Below are 8,365 nucleotides of genomic sequence, written 5' to 3'. Positions count from 1 at the left end.
AAGAATGAGACACTTATGAGACACAATATTATTGTACATTGTTCAAGCACATTTGAATGAAACAGTTACCAGCTGTACCTCACTTTGTACTTCTTTCTTTCCAGATTTCCTTCATTCTCTTTTTTTTTTCTTATTCTAGAAATAGCTTTGTGGTTTCTCATTTGCACTTGTTCAGGATCCAAAGGATCCAAAACGTTGAGTGCAGAAAGTCTCCAGTGGATTTAGTGCTTTGCCGTAGTTTGATGCTAATTGGAAAGCTTGTTGAAATTTGAGCAATTGTCTATCAAGCCTTGTATTATAGTGCCTAGTAATGCACAGTTCATGTCCACTGAGAAAGAATTCCAAAGTCACTCGGTTATAAAATTATGGGTGGTGCCTTATGCAGTTTGGGGAAACTATTTCCTGGAAGGCAGCTATTGCTATGGTTTATTTCCCTTTGTGAGTTGGTTCCAAGCCCTTGATTTTGTCTTGCTTTGAACACATATGGTGTCAGTGGGTGTAAGCTTTGTGCGGTGACGAAAATTAGTGTCTGAATTTATTCTTTGCAGAGCTTGATCCACTTGTACCTCTGCTGGGAGCCAGCATAAAAGCATGGCAGAGAAAACGGTGCATGAAAGAGCAGGCCCAAAATTACCTCTATGAGAGGGTAGAGGACTCAAAAGTGTTGCGAAATATCTACTTTTAAACTTCAGTCTATTGTTGTCACAGTTCTATGTAAACAAACACACTGCGGCGGAACTCCACTGCACACTTGCACACAGTGTGCCGGCGTTCTGCCACAAGATTTTCCGAGTGGTGGAGTCTTGGCCAATGGTTTTGTGGCAATCGAAAATATGAAGCGCAATTGCACGATGTGCAAACGTTACAAACTATAGCTAATCAAAATGCGTAGCTTTCACACAGAGGAAACTCTTATTTCTAAAGACCAAGACCAGTCTCGAGACTAACACTACAAGTTAGTTTTCACGCATTCCAAGAGTTCAACATTAGAAATTGCACTTCGATGAGCAGGTTTTAGCACAATGTAGTCATGAACTGATCTTGTGGTCGACTCTCATCACGTCCTCTGCTGTCTTGTACCTACTTTTTGCAATCTTAGAAAGAACTGTTCTTAATTACTGTACAAGGGATCATATAAAAATACAACTCTCCAATTTCATTCCGGTTCTGTGGTTGAAACCCACATCCTAGTCAGACTATGGGCCAAGGAGCCTGAAAAGGACACTCTATCTGTTTCCACTCCTGTCTCAGTCATGGTTTGGCCTCCTTGCAGTTCAGGAAACAGGAAAAACAAAACTAGAAGAAAGACTAAATCTGTTTCACCTAAGTTCTTTCCCGGGGAAAATCCCATCTGCTCCAGGCAATGCATTTCAGACAGAAGCCAGAAAGGTGTTAAGACCTCACCTATATACGCACACACGTACGCACACACGCAAACACACACACACACACACTTTGACAGGGTTGATTATTTTGGAGACTCGACAGCAGCATGTGTAGCAACAACAAGAGTGTGATGCATAGTGATGAACAGAACATGCCCAAGGACACAAATAAAAGGGTGATTCAGAAGCATTAAATCCTCAACTTCATGAGGCCACCAAGTGATAAATGTTCGCCACACAGTTGGCCGACCCTGAAGACGAGCCCGTGGAAAATTTCCTTTTAAGAACAAATGATAGATTCACACATGACCATGAAATCCAATTAGCTAAGTGTGCCTTGCGAAGCATAGCTAAACAAAAATCTGTTGTGTGTAATTCAGCTACCCCTAACGGCCCATTAGAGTATTGCAAGTATGCAAATCGGATATGTATGCGAATAGGTGGTGTATATTTCGCCGTTTGCATTGAATTGCTTTCCGACCTGGTCTTCTTAGTACCGCAGCCATTGGATGGTATGCCTGCGAAGCTTATCTCAGGCTCAGTTCGATTAATGAGAGTACAAAGACATACTGCTACATAGGATGTCATATGATTAAGTCCTGTGCACAGTGAAACTCCTGATGTGATTCATTCCATCTCATCAGCTCAACAGCCTCACAAGGCCTTCTAGGTTGGAAGGAGCTAAAATGAGCGTGCCAAACAGGAATACCAAAGATGAACGGCATTGTTTTATAATCAATCTGCATTCATCTATTCCACTGACTAATTTCCATTCCCTCTGCAGATGAACTATCCATGCATCCATCATCCGAGACGCTTATCATCACGAGGATCGCGGACGTGCTGGAGCCTATCCCAGTTGACTATGAAAGTAGGTGTGCTACGCCCTGAACTTTTTGCCAGCCAATCGTAGGGCACACATAGACAAACAACCATCGACACTCAAAATCACACCTCTGGACAATTTTCAGTGCTTCATCAATCTTCCGTGCATTTTTCGGGAAGGGATGAGGACACCCGAGTACAAGGAGGAAACCCGCACAGGCACGGGGAGAACATGCAAACTCCTCACAGGACGACAAGAGCCGGAATGGCACCCTGGACCTCTGTTCTATAAGGCAGTGTCTTAACCATTTGACCACCTAAGATTAAATATCATAAATCATCAAAGTCATTTTAAGATTCCTGGTGACTTCCCTAAATAAAGGGCATGTTTCTTCTAACAGAGGAGATGTAAAGCTGGAAGTGTATTCCACCCCTCCCTTGCCTCCAGCCTCAAGCAAAACAACCATAAAAGACAGCTGATATGTCTCTTGCACACGGATGTGTCGCAGGAATGTGTATGGAGGTATCCTGCTGCCTGCAGAGCCTGTAGGCCCAACACACCCATTGATCCTGTTTGATATAGGGCCAGACAGGGCCAGATTATATGTCAGAGCCTGGAGGAGGTTTCTATGTCTCAGACTTGTGCTGAAGAAAGTCGATCTAGTGAGAAAAAGGTGGAGCCATACCTGGAGGCATAGTTTGGTTTTTTTTTTTTTTTGTAAAGATGTCAACACACACCTTGCAATGGGAGAATCCACAACCACTGACTAACCCCGCTTCACTGACAACGAAACAAAGTTATCTCATTTAAGTGACCACACCTGCGTCACCAAACACCACAAAAATACCCCTCCCCCAACACCATATTTGCCTGGCTATGAAACAATGTCCTAGCAGCTTGACACTTCTTCTTATAAATAATAAGGCATGGATCTGCAAGCAGACCTGACACTTATTTTATAATTATGCTACAAAAGGATATGATCAAGCCACCACCTAATTTCACCACCTGCACACTTCAAATACACTTTAATATATGTGAAGTTGTCCTGCAATCAGAAATGTTGTTCAGAGGCACATACTTTACCTTGAAGGAAAATGTTACTGGGCCATCTTGAACGTTATTTCACTTCAAGGGACACTAAACCCATTTTTTCCTTTATAAAGAATCTGGAAGCACAAATCAAAACACAAGGCTGTGATTGAAACTGCATTTGTGGTCTCAGAAATAAACATATCATTCATGATCATTAATTTAAAAAAGAGAAAAAGAATACACGGCAGCACAGTATCTGACTGGTTAGCACCCACAACTTCTGTGAGGAAGTGCAGAGGTTGTGGGTTTGAATTTGGGCCCAATCTCCCTGTGTGGAATTTGCTTGTTCTCAGTTCAAGGTGTGCCTACTGCCCGAAGACAGCTGGGATAGGCTCCAGCACACCCCCGGCCCTCGTGAGTATAAGTGGTTAGGGAAATGGCTGGATGGATGCTGGTGTTCTTTACAGGTGGATTAAGGCACCGTGGGCCAAAGTATCAAATACACAGCCCACCAATGAATATTACTTTGGGTGGACAACAAGGAAATTGCATTTCTACCCTACTTCAGTAACCCCTCGCTATAACATGGCTCATCTTTCACGTCTTCAACTGTTTCACGTTTTTTTGTCCTGCAGTTTGTTTTTTTTTAAACAGTGCATTGAGTTCTGAATCCTGATTGTCTAAGGGAGTGTAGGCTAATGTCAACAGTCTCTGCGCCTCATCGCTGTCCAGCTTGCCAAATTTTCTCCATGACAAAACCCACAACATATTTCTAAAAACTGATGGTTGTTTGTAAGAAAATGTTTATATTTTTGTTCTATTTAATGTTTGGGCCTGAAAAAAATGTTTCTTTAATTTCTTTCCATACAATATTGTATGGTATACTTAATAACAAAAATAAATAAAGATGACTTTCACAGATTTCATGAAGCAAGGGTTCTTTTTGGAACGAACGTCCGGCGAATAACAAGGGATTACTACACTACATGTTATTTCATAAATTCTATTGCACAATATTGTATTCTAATAAATTGCTCAAATGTACCTAGTGTTGAGGCTTCTATGATGTCTGCAGTGTCGTTAATAAGTTGAGCATTTTTTTCCCCATGATGTGCAGAAAAGAAGGAAGGAATGTCTTGTCGACAACGGTGATTGACAGGGGTTGTGCCCCATGCTCACCTCCGCTGTCATGTCAGTTCTACAGAGGCAGCTGGGCATTGAGGCCTTGTCACACAGATGGCGATCCCACAAACAACAGGCTGTCCATGGAGACAGCGCCACAAGCAAGCGCTGAGAAAAGAGGAAACAAAGAACCCCGCTGTTTTGTTATCATTCCAGCTTCGCAAGATCAACTGGGAGAAACTTTTTTTGAACTAGGAATGCTTGACACCAAAAACGGACTACAACATGCAGACTCGTTTTGATTCACTTTGCACATTGCAGAATGCATGCAAGAATTACAGTGACCCTCGAGGGTCACAAAGACTCAATACTGGAAGAGATACAGGGAGGGTTTCATGTCCACATGTTGCTGCAACAGCAGCTCTTCCACATAAAAAAATGCCACAGAAGCAAGATTCAGGATTATTCCGAATCTTGTTCCTAGTGTTCATAACATTTGTAAATTTAATATGATTTGTAGGTTTAAAAAAAAGAAATAATCAAAACTAACAAGTCGATATGGGAACAACTATGATAACTTATGTCTGATATAATGAATCGTACAGAGGGGATGGACCAAAAGTGATATTCATAGCATTTCAGTTGAATTCTTCAGGGCAAATCTAATTTTTGTGTGTTTGTACGATAGGATTCTTAATTTAGATGGCCAAGGAAGGAGGCATGTACAGTGAACACACTTTACCTTGTACATGGATGCTGGCCAGGATGATATTCATGAGCTCCACTTGTATGAGCAGTCATCCGTTCTGCTCAACAATTTGTCCTCTGTCCGATTATAAATCACGGTTTCATTTGGAGGAAAGGAAGGTGCACAATAGGTTGACGTCACCACTGACTCAGGGCTCTCTCTCTCTCTCCGTCTCTCTCAAGAAGAGGTAAGTTCCATCAAGGGCCTTTTACCATACTATGACTTCAAATGTGCTATTTAATCTTTTAGTGGGGAATGCAGTAGGGGGGACTCTATGTGAGGAAAAGCGGATGAGAAAATGAATGGATGAATGGATATTTTCCACCCACAATTGTTTAAAATGTTTGTGGACATACAGTATAAAGAGGCAGTATGGTAACTGTTGTCAAACTCAAGGCACCGCGGGCCAGATTCCGCCTGCCACGGCCTAAATCACAAATTGTCTTCACTTTTCAACATGTATAGATTTTGCATGCTTTTTCATTACAAATCCCAATTTTAAAGTAAATGTAATAATATTTGAACAAACAGTTTTTAATGGCCTCTAAATTCAAATTTAGTTCTTCATCAATTGTTGTTGTGTTATATGAGGCAATCGTGCATTTATTTGGGTTCACAGTCATAACAACCGTCTGAAGGAAACCATAACTATGACGTAACATGCGAGAAAAAAACTAGTTCAACACCCCTAGTGTAGAGCCAGCAGTATTTGTTATTAATACGGCGGCCGTAAAGTGGTGCTACGTCAGGTTCTGTGAGCTTGCTATTACAGCAACATCCATTGAACAAGCAGCAACTGATTCCCTGTGTTCATCATTTCTTCTGACTGTACACTATTAATATCTGTTGACTTATATGCCAAACCGGGGGCCGATTACAAACACATTATGAATTGTTTCAATACGCTGTTTTACTCCACTAAGTTGTTTGATGAACAACCCTTCTACAGTACCACCAGAAAAAAAACCCGCCACGGCTGCAAGTCATCACACAGGGGATCAGTCTTAAGAATCAAAGTGCGTCAATGAAGCATCAAAATTGTTCCTACAGTCAGCAGGCCAGCGACCGAGCCTGGGCTTCAACACACAAACACACACGCACGTACGCACGCACGCACGCACGCACGCACGCACGCACGCACACAAACACACAAAGTGCTGTCTTTGGTTAGTATTAAAAAAATAAAGCAACTTTAGTTGGATTTTGAAAATGCCGAAGTCTTCTGTTTCACTGGTTTACAAATATGCATACACACAGACGTTGAGGAATGGTCTCTGACTTATCAAGTGTCTTATGTAGGGATGACAGAGTCTACATGTGGCTCATTTATCACCACACTGAAGGGAGATTTGTCAAAAAGTACCGGTAACCCAAACCTGGCATGGATCAAAGCCTTCAGGCCTCAACAGATAGAAACCGATTCACAAATCTTAGTGAAAAAAATGGATCACCATTTTAGGAAATTCATGCTTCGTTTAAATTTACGGTACATCATACGCTTGATCTGGCACAAGCTGTAACACACTTTAATAAAATAAGACACGTCTGCTAATTTTAAAATGGTTGATAAGCAAATCATGAGTCAAGGTCCATCCATTTTCAACACCGCTTATCCTCAACAGGGACACGGGTGCTGCTGGATCTTATCAGAGCTGACTTCGGGACAAAGGCGGACTGCCCCCTGAACTGGTCGCCAGCCCGCAGTGCACATCTCGAGACAAAGAACCATTCACACCCACACCGTCACGGAGTGGGAACGGATCCCACGCTGCCCGCACGCAAGTCAGGCCAATGTAACATGACACAATCAGGGACTGAATCAAGATCTTGCCTATATAAGAGTCTGAAACATTGAACATTGATGTTAATATTCATATCAGAGGCTGTGATACTGCACTAACAAATCAGTCTCGCAGGACCAAAAGTGTGACCAGGAAAGAAACTGTGACGGTTCATGTGGCAATCTCCAACGGTCATCACTGATAACACTAAGCTTTACGCCACACCTTCCACCATGTTTTCCAAATAAATGACAATACAAAGTACACATACATGGATTACGGTAGTTACCTGACTTGATAGGTTAACTGTTGCTGTGCTGGATGATATCTGATCATCCAAATTCTTCCTGTGCCATCTGTCCAAAGTGATAACACCCTTCACCTAATAGCACCTGTACACCATTAGCAGCTCATAAAGCAAGATTTCTCTTGTGGTTCCTATTCTTATATCGAGCTCTTCAGAATCACCTCAACCACAAAACGCACAGGGGACTTTTATTGCTCCCCGTTTCCAGGCGTGGAAAACATTTCACCCCCAAAACAATGATGTCATTTGTTTGGCTGACTCCTATAGCGTCCACTGGTTGCGCCCATGTACTATGACATGAGTGGTCGATTTTAAAGTCGAATTGTGTTCAAGATCTCAGTGTTCACACCTTCATGCCAGGCTCATCTGCTAAAACATATCACACAGCAAAAACCATCTGCACCGACCTTCCCAACTCTTAAGAGCTGGCTTTTAAAAAAAAGGTCAACTGCTGCCCGCACTGAGATTAGAAGCCAGGTGATGCATCAGTTAATGGCAGTAAGCCAGAACCTGATACAGTACAAGTATCAAGGTTGGTGTATTTGATGGATGGAAGTGTCGCACTAGCATTTGCCAAGTTGTCACACGTCCATTAATCACATGTTTAGTGCAGGCCGTGTCAACCTACGATCACCGAAACGTCTTCTGATGTCAGTAGCACGTTTTCATACCCAATCAGCAACCTGAGGGAAAATGTAAATGGCAACAGTTCTCTTTTTTGTGAAAAAAAATTTATAAATCAATAAAATTGAAATGAGTTTTCTTCGCAGGGTGTCCGGGCTCTCCCTTAGAGATAAGGTGAGAAGCTCAGTCATCCGGGAGGGGCTCAGAGTCGAGCCGCTTCTCCTCCACATCGAGAGGAGCCAGATGAGGTGGCTTGGGCATCTGATTCGGATGCCTCCTGAGCGCCTCCCCGGTGAGGTGTTCCGGTCATGTCCCACCGGGAGGAGACCCAGAGGAAGACCCAGGACACGCTGGAGAGACTATGTCACCCAGCTGGCCTGGGAACGCCTCGGGATCCCCCGGGGAGAGCTGGAAGAAGTAGCTAGGGAGAGGGAAGTCTGGGCTTCCCTGCTAAAGCTGTTGCCCCAGCGACCCGGCCCCGGATAAGCGGTAGATGATGGATGGATGGATGGATGGATGGATAAAATTACAGAAATA

Source organism: Hippocampus zosterae, chromosome 6 (assembly GCF_025434085.1).
Source record: "Hippocampus zosterae strain Florida chromosome 6, ASM2543408v3, whole genome shotgun sequence".
NCBI lineage: Eukaryota > Metazoa > Chordata > Actinopteri > Syngnathiformes > Syngnathidae > Hippocampus > Hippocampus zosterae.
This window is presented reverse-complemented; position numbering follows the sequence as displayed.